The sequence below is a fragment of the Notothenia rossii genome, assembly GCF_949606895.1.
Source record: "Notothenia rossii genome assembly, chromosome: 3".
Lineage (NCBI taxonomy): Eukaryota > Metazoa > Chordata > Actinopteri > Perciformes > Nototheniidae > Notothenia > Notothenia rossii.
Genome location: NC_136901.1, coordinates 83777051 through 83786505, shown reverse-complemented (window position 1 = coordinate 83786505; position 9455 = coordinate 83777051). Strand labels below are relative to the sequence as shown.

At 37.1% G+C, this 9455-nt stretch overlaps 1 long non-coding RNA gene across 1 annotated transcript; it reads right to left on the bottom strand.

Annotated features, from left to right (window-relative positions):
• Window positions 1-2170: 2170 nt before the first annotated feature.
• Window positions 2171-2896, bottom strand: LOC307033963. Its single transcript, XR_013806733.1, has 3 exons — window positions 2765-2896; window positions 2615-2658; window positions 2171-2533 (listed from the first exon to the last, which is right to left on the bottom strand). It is a non-coding gene; the product is annotated as an uncharacterized lncRNA (long non-coding RNA).
• Between the last annotated feature and the right edge of the window lie 6559 nt (window positions 2897-9455).

Genomic DNA, 9455 nt, shown 5'->3' with positions numbered 1-9455 from the left:
GGCTCAAACCCAAGCACATAACATTCATTCACTTTGTGTCTCCTACAGAGGCCTTTTTTATATTAATTGTTGAATCATTTTCTTCCCAAGCTTCCCTCTTTTTAATCCTCATCAAGCAAGTATAAGTATTCATTTATCAGTTTAACCCAAAGGATATACATTTTGAGCTTTGTGTAAAATTGTTGCGAGTTTGAGTCCTGAGTTATCTCAACATCCTTTCAAATGTCTTCATCTGTCAAAAGGGGAAATGCAACTTAAATGATTAACTCTAAAATAATAATCTCTATGCAGACATGTCATGTATGATGTCACCATACATGTACTCAACATATTCTGTGAACTCAAAACTACAGTTTTATGTAGTTATATTTCTAAAATAAATTCAAAAGTAAAATTCCCACAAAAGGGCAAAACTCCAGACTCTACTTTAAAATTCAGCGGACAATTGAACAATTGAACCCCCTCTAACATTATTTAACTTTTTCTGCAGTAGCAACGTGTACCACCCGTAATCCTAGAGCCAACGAGGCGGCAGTGGACGAATCAACTGACCTGGTAAATATGTTTTGAACTTTGAAACTATGCACCAAATATGGAGGCACAAAGCATCTATGTACGACTTTAGACTCAAACATTCAAACATTAGACTTGGTTTGGATGAAGTGTTTTTCATTTTACAGGCCTACTATTTAAGGAATGTATATTTAATAGACTATATGATTTGCAGGATGGAGATGAAGAGGAGGTAAACTATGCAGCACTGAATTACTCCACAAGAAAAGTGAAAAAAGTGAAGCAAAAGCAAGAGTTACCACAGGAGTGTGTGTACTCCGCTGTGAGAGCAAACCACACACAGCACCATGCGCCCGTTTGAGCTTTGGCTTAGCTCAGCTTTGCATGTTTTTAACAAATGTTGTGCTGTTAGTTACTTTGCTTTATATTTTGCTTTTAAAGAGCTAGTTGTTGATGTGAAAAGCATGAAAGAACACTGCTTGTTGCACAGGCATGAGGAGGCGACTGAGAATGGCTCAAGTTGAAAATAATACACTTTTCAAACACCCGGAGAGAATAAGTGGGTAAATAATGTTCATCAAAAAACGATGCTGCATCTAAAATAAGCTATTCATTTTATTACTGAGCATTATTCTTTTGGAGGCAAATAATTGAAAATGTGTCCTCTTAATAATCATCACCCAGCAGCATATACAGTGACTCGGAAACAGAGCAGTTTGGAACAGTACTGTGTAGAATATATCAAAGTAAAAAGGTTTGCTAATATTGATTTAATGACAAAAATGGCTGGTTACTTTTAGTTCTTTGACGGATAAAACGGGTTGAACTTTGTATGAACTATATCATTTTCCAAAAAATGATTGTTGTATGTACTTTTGGTTATATGGCACACATATTTTAAGAAAAATAAATATGTTTGCTTTAATTGTACTAGTTTTCTTAGCAGCAGAAGAAGAAACATGAAAACAGAAAACAATCCAAATTACTCCTTTTCACCAAAAATACAGTAATTAAGCTGAATTTGCTTTAATAGAAAAAAACAACGACTTTTAATGCCCCTGGTGTATGTTAGGGGTTCCCAAACTTTTCATCCCGCGACCCCCAAAAAAACAGTGCCAGAGACTGGCGACCCCCTGTCGAAAAAAAAAAAAAAAAAGTTTGAGAAAAACTGCGCTAGTGGGTTGTCAAAGAAAAAAATTATAATAATTGGGAAAAAAAAATTATAAAAAAAATTAATCCATTTTTTATTTTGTAATCATCTCGCGACCCCCACTTTGGGAACCCCTGGTTTATGGTACGGAGATGAGCAGAAAATAGATTATATGTAGAGGAAATAGTCTTCCTGCTTTGCTCTTCCAAGTTGATAAGACAAAGGGTGTATGGCGGCATAGAATCAGTATGACGACAGTATAGATGTTTCACAGACTAATATCTGTGTTTGACAAAAAAGTTCAACAAACAGAAATGGAACAAAATGCATTTTATATTTAAATTCATTCAATATCACTTAAGCATAAGAAAAACAAAACATCAAACCAACATTCTATGAATAATGCAAGCTAATCCCAACATGTTATAACAGCTTTAAACTGAAACACATTAACACCAAATATCACATTTGGTACAAAGACATCTGACACAGTCAAAAGGTGCAGTCTAATATTCAAATCCAATACACTACTAACTAATATCTACTCCGCTAGCTGACTGCATTATGTGCCTATGCTAAAAGAAGAGCTGGTTTTGATCCAGCCAATCAGCATCAGGGCGTTTATGCCTGTGCAGAGGACAGGGGAAAGGAGGGCCATGGATGTGTAAAGAGAAAGGCAGTGGGAGCAAGAGGCAGGGTAAATACGAAGGGGGACATTTGTTTTAAGATCAAATATCAACAATCTTTCTTGAGAATCGCTGACTCCACATTTCACTCAGATCAAAAAGCCTTGGCAGCCGTGTAGACCCTGGGGCCAGTTTCCATCACGGTAAAGACGACAGTAGAATAAATCCACGGGTCTTCATTTCTCTAAGGAAATATATTACAAATTATTTGTGATGACAAAACTGATCGAGTTGCATCATAAGCCTTTTGCAATGTTGATCTTACCTTCACATTCATTTTTGCAACATTTCCTTGCAGGTAAACAGCAGCTACAATATGAACACAAGTTAAAAATAGATAAGGATGCCCTAGTTTGTTAAAGCAATGATATCAGCATCATCTAAATAATGTGTTTAGATAGGTCACTTATTTTACCTTTATTATGGCAATAATCACACTTGTTTCTCTTGATGGCGTGAATAAGGATGGCTATAACAATCACACTAATGGCCGAGACCACAGACGGCAGAAGCAGAAATACATTGCTTGTCTGTGAGACGGTTCCTGAAAGATGAAAGGAAAATGCAATAACAGTTGGAATAAAAGAAAATGTACCTCCACCAAAGAAGATTTTAATTTACTGTAATTGTTTTCCTAACAATCACACTAGATTTCATTTGAGTTTGATTTAAATTTGACATCTAATCAACACTTAATATGCAAACGTCCCTATCAAACACTTAAACAACAGTGACTTAAACCACTTGGATTGATCATAAGCTAACCTATGATATATACAGCAATCGATGTTTGAAACCGCACACCTTCATTTCCTTCCTATAATCAAATAACAACAGATATTGACTTGGACGTCTATAATCATTTTATAAGATGGGATGGTACATTGGCAAAAAACGTTTTTCAACTAATATAGCCTATAAGGAATATACTGAACATTCCCTGTTGGCATTGGCCTCTTTCAGCAGGATAATGCGTACTGCCACACAACAAATAAAATGGTTCAGGAATGGTTTGAGGAACACGACAACTAGTTCAAGGTGTTAACTTGGCCTCCACATTTCCCAGATCTCAATCCGATTGAGCATCTGTGGGATGTGCTGGATAAACAAGTCTGATCCATGGAGGCCCAAACCTCACAATTTACAGGACTTAGAGGATCTGCTGCAACGTCTTGGTGCCAGATACCTTACAGCACACCATCAGAGGTCTATAGTGGAGGCCATGCTTCGACGGGTCAGGACGGTTTTTGCCACAAAAGAGGGTCTTACACAATATTAGGCAGGTGGTAATAATGTTATGGCTGATCAGTGTAGTTGTAGCTTATACTTCATCCCCCTTTATAAACACACTTAGAGACTTAATATGAATAAACATTGAAATATAATTGAAACAACACTTTAAAACGTACTTGTCTCCACTGTAGTTCCTTCTCCAAACAGGATCTGTCCACATGTAGCCACAGCACAGTAATACGTCCCGGTATCAGAGGAGCTGTGTATAGTTTTGGACAGACTGAAGACACAGCTGCGTTCCTTTTGTTCCTCACTGTGAGTGTAAAGGATGCTTGGATGGGATTCTCCTGATCCAGATCTGAACCAGGAAACATTGTGTTCGTCTGGACACTGATCTGCGTTTTCTTTGTTTTTGGAGAGGAGTGAACACTGGAGAGTCACTGAGTCGCCGGGCTGGACCAACTCAGTCTCCGGACTTTGTTTCACGTAGATAGATTTCTTCAGGTTTTTATGATCTGTGTGAAGGACAAAAATTAAGAATAAAGTAACTGATTTTAAGGATTTTACAATGTAGCAAATTAAGTAATCAAAATGAATATACTTTACCATTCACAACTAAAAGTGTGCCGTAAATCATTTTCATTTTGTATGCCGATCCTGCTTGACAGAAGTACATTGCTTCATCTTCTTTTGTTACATTTCTGATGTTTAAAATGTTCTGAGCGTGTGGTTTTGTGATGTTGAATCTTGAGTTGTTAAATTGTCCTTGAAGTTGTATTTTGTCAAAAGTTCCTGCCGCAACAGTTTGAAACATATATCCAAACTTCAGCTTATACCAGTAAACCATCCCCGCTTTATTTTCAAAGACTGAACATGTCAGAGTCAAATTGCCACCAAGTTCCACCAGAGTCAAAGAGATCTGGTGAGGAACCTCTGCAGTTTGAATCAGGGCTGAAAAGAGAGACAACAGGACAAAAACAATGATTGATAAGATAAGACAATGAAAATTGATAAGATAATACAGTAATACTAATTGTTAAACTTGTCTAAACTTTAATACGACCTTTAGAAAATAGTAGTACTCGTGTTTCAGTAATAAGTAAAGTTGCACTCACACAATGTCCTTAGAAGAAACAGAGCAGCCAGTCTTCCCATCATTGTGCCACAGAGCCCTTCCCTTGCACTGCTGATGTCTGCGCACCCAAATGGAACATTTACCCAAAAGTCATCAAGGTTAACAAAGTAGAAGTCATTGTGATTGGCTGAAAGGCAGACCACAACCCTCAATTAACCAAACCTTCGATCATGTCCCCTTTTCAATGAAATGGAAAAACTGTCTGACCAAACACCATGTGACATTTTTTGACATACTGATACGCAGCAGATACACAAAAGTAAACAACTGACGGACAAACTTCCTGTCACAACAGTGAACAGAATTTCCACTGCAATGAGAATTTACTTTTATTCTTGTCCGTGTCGAAAGCATTTTGCTATTGAAGCTCACTGTAAATGTGTGTGCGTGGTCATTCATTTTGTCACTGACATGTCAGTACCTTTAGGACATGATGTAGGTCTGGTGCTGTGTTGGGCAGTAATGCATTACTTAGTAATAGAGCTATTTTTGTCCAAATGCATTTTTGTTGCAGAATGTTTTGCCAAATAATTCACGAGAAAAACATTTAGTATCCATAACTTTTCTTTCTAGTCTCAAAGCAGTCAGGCATTTTACTTCAAAGCAAAAGTAAATGCACATGTCACAGCTACAGTGAGAGAGAAAAAGCCATTTCTCTTCCTTTGACCGACCACTGAATCTGTTTCCTCTGAAGAGACCTGCCCTACAGGATATGTAATGAGGCTAGAGGTGCAAGAAGGGAAGTGTTTCACAAGGAAACATAAATCTAATTTTAGTTTAATCATTGTCGCTCATAGTGTTCACTTTAACACAGTATTTGTCGGCTTTATGTACTGTAAATCACATTACAAAGAAAAACTAAAGAGCCAACACACAGTGATTCTGAGATGATACTGTTTACGTCTGACTCTGAGAACATAGTGCTCAACGTTATTCACCTCTTCATGTGTTATTTGAGCTGAACAAAGTCAAACAGCACACACACTTTAAAACAGCACTAAAGACACCTTCACTGTCAATGCATGACTAAGATACTGTATAACTGAAAGGGTACGTTTGTATAACGAACGACATTGAAGGAAATGTGACTTTGAAAGCACACCCTATGTTGGCAGCCCACCTTTCCACTCAACATTTGTTGTCAAGTGGGTGTCTGTTCACCCACATTTACAGGGAACTAAAAGGCAGCAGTCAGATGTATGTTTTGCAAGAATCTTTCTAAATTATATGTAACAGGAATGTGTTTCCCCTTGTTCACCTCAGGCAGTACAGTAGTTTGAAGTGCTCATATTCGACTCTGGAATACATATCATGTATCCAATGTCAGACAAGTTTTTTTTGCCAACCCTATATTTAAAAGCTTTTGCAATATTCTTATATTAAATAACATGCCTTACAACATGAAGTCTGAAGTTTCATCATCTGTGGAGTTTTGACTTTCTCCTCCATTCAGAAAGCCTTTTTATCAGGTTAATGTTTTTTCCCAAAAGGCAGACGTTACAGATGTTTGGTGGCCCCGTCCATTGCTAAAAGGCATCGACACAAAGTAAATGTGAAAGACTATAAACAAAACACACAAGGGCAACTTAAGGGTAGTAACTTCATAAAACTAAATAATTTGAACCACAACAGCACTCAATGAATGTATAGGACCAGATCATGTCTCATGCAACTTGTAATGTATTTGACCTGCTCTTATCACGGAGTAAGAAACTACTCCCCTGCAGCAGTAGGGAAAGCAGCGGACAAAAGGTTTTTGGTCTAATGACTTAAACAAATGTCTGTGAATGAAAAGGAGAAGAAAACCTCTTCTTGTATCACTTTGTCTTGGTTATTAACAGTATCAAAGGCCATTTAGAAGTTGTATTATATAAAAATAAATAAATCTTTATCTTTATTCTAACCATAAATATATATCGATCATCAGTTGAAAGATAACTATCCTTCAACTGGATGACAGATTTGTTGCCCTGAGTCCCTCACCGCAGACTTGGATGAAGGACTAAATCCATGCATTGTTTATCTAAGGAGGCTAACACGTAACTCACAGGCATATTTTGTATGTTGTAGTAGTTTAATGAAGATACAGTTACTCAATATTAGGGGACAGTATAAATATCAAGTTTTATTATGTCAACAAAAAATCGGAAGCAAACAGTTCCACAGACATGTCGACCTAGATGACACCTTACAGTAAAGTTGGCACACTTCCTGTGTCAACACATTCAGAAAGCAACTCAAATCTCTGACTAAAGAGAGGGGTGTGGCTGGTTGTAGTGATCAGATCTAACAACAGAGTACATACAATCTTTTGGCATTTCTCTCTCCTTTCTCCTTCCTCTTTTCACTTTCCTTGTTGAGAAATCCACTGATGCATAAGTCACTGCCTTCACTTCTTCATCCTGCAAAATAAAAAACAAAACGTGCGTCAAGTAAAAAAACATTTTGGCGATTAGGTGACTTTAACATATAGAACAAGTCTAGAGTAGAGATTGCTTTGCAGTGATCTTTAAACACTTTCTTTTGTCAAATGTTCAGCCATCAGTAGTTATATTTATACCTTGTCACTCTTTATCAGGAATACATAACATACATTAAGTTTAGCTACTTATCAGTTGGTTTATTATACTGTTGTTTTATAATTTGATTATAATCTGTGTCTTCAACAAATAAAAAGCATACCACCATATATTTACCATGTCATTTGATTGACCCCCAGTTGACATGTCGGGTCCATGATGATGGGAAGCACCCACTGCTCCTGTTTGAATGTAAAACAGGGTTTCAGAGTACACACACATGATTATGACTTTTTGTAATGTGCTCAATTCACCTTCAGTGTTGTTGTGATTAATCTGCTGAACTCCTTCAGAGCTTTAAGCAGTAAGGGATAATGTTATGTTCTCAAGGCTACCTGGATAATGTGTACTTCTGGGATCAGATGTTCAATAATTCCTGTTGCAATATGATATTCTGTATTACACACTATCACATATAATAATGTATCCTTTTGCATTCAAAACAATAGATTAAGTGACCTCAGGTTTACAATTATCTAACACTATGACACAAAAAAACAAACAAACAGCTCTGGAGTTTATATTATTGACTCAGTAGTAGTGGCCATGGTGGTTTTACACAAGTAAAGGTATTTGACTATTAGAACAGTCATCTCATTGATTGAATAGAAACACAAATGCACACTATGTTGAGCCAAAAATCTTATATTGATGGATTTTCCATAATTTCATCATTTATTGGAGTCAATTAAAAATCTTGTGAAAACTCCCATCCTTACAATCATTGTCTGTTTTCACAGCCAAGCTATCTTTTCAAGATTATTAGATCGTTATGGTTCCACCTAAAAAAGCATAACTGAAACTAAAGTATAATATGCTGAGCCTACCTTTGCAATTTTTGCAAGATTTCCTTCGGTATCCATAGAAAATACGAAAGGCAATCACAGTCACACAGCAGGCCAACAGCACTCCAAGCACAAGGACAACTGGGTTCAGTTCTGTTTCTGAATCTCCTAAATAAGGAAACAAAGGAAGTCTTACTTTTTAGACATACACCGCAACAAAATATCGGTAATTTGAAATCTGAGAAAAGTCATTCTTACGAAGGGATGAGTTTCAAAGGAGATTCGTTCATCAGTTATAATTCATGTCTCAATAAAATAATTGCTAAGTGTAGTTGTAGTTAATGACTTTATCCACTCTAACTTATCCACTTAATATTTATATACATATAAATACAAAATTCAAATGTAATTTAAATATACTTTAAAACGTACTTGTCTCCACTGTAGTTCCTTCTCCAAACAGGATCTGTCCACATGTAGCCACAGCACAGTAATACGTCCCGGTATCAGAGGAGTTGTGTATAGTTTTGGACAGACTGAAGACACAACTGCGTTCCTTTTGTTCCTCACTGTGAGTGTAAAGGATGCTTGGATGGGATTCTCCTGATCCAGATCTGAACCAGTAAACATTGTGTTCACCTGGACACTGATCTGCGCTTTCGTTGTTTTTGGAGATAAGTGAACACTCCAGAGTCACTGAGTCGCCGGGTTGGACTGACTTGGGCTTCGGACTTTGCTTCACGTAGACAGATTTCCGCTGATCTGCGTGATTCAGTAAAAGAAAACATAACATTTTATATAAATGATTTGTATGACATGAGACTTGACACAATAACTGAAAGTAATATATATTTACCTTTCACAGCCAAGAAGATGCCAGTTCCAAAACTCAGTGAATACGCCCATCCAGTGAGACAGAAATATGTTGCTTGGTCCTCTTTTCTGACATTTCTGATTGTGAAAAGATAATGAGTATTCCCTTGTGTTGCTGTGAACCGTTCGTCTAAAAAGGGTTTAACAAATGTTAGTTTGCCAAGAATCAACTTATAGACTGGCTGGGCCATTTGTCCAAGAGACTGTTTGAACAGAGAAAGTTGTTTGCCTTCGATCTCCAATACTGGAAATTGAAAAGTACAATTTCCACCAACTTCTACCACAGCCAAAGAGATCAGGTGAGGATCCTCTGCCGATTCAATCAGAGCTAAAGAAAAAAGACAAAGAAAAGGTTTATTGGAGGAGATCATCTTTAAGATCATCAAATGGTATTGTCTTTCATACAGGAGTAAAGAATTGCACCTACACATCGTACAAAGAAGAATCAAAGCAGCCAGTTGACCGATCATTGTGGTGCAGCTCTGTCGTCTCTCACGACTG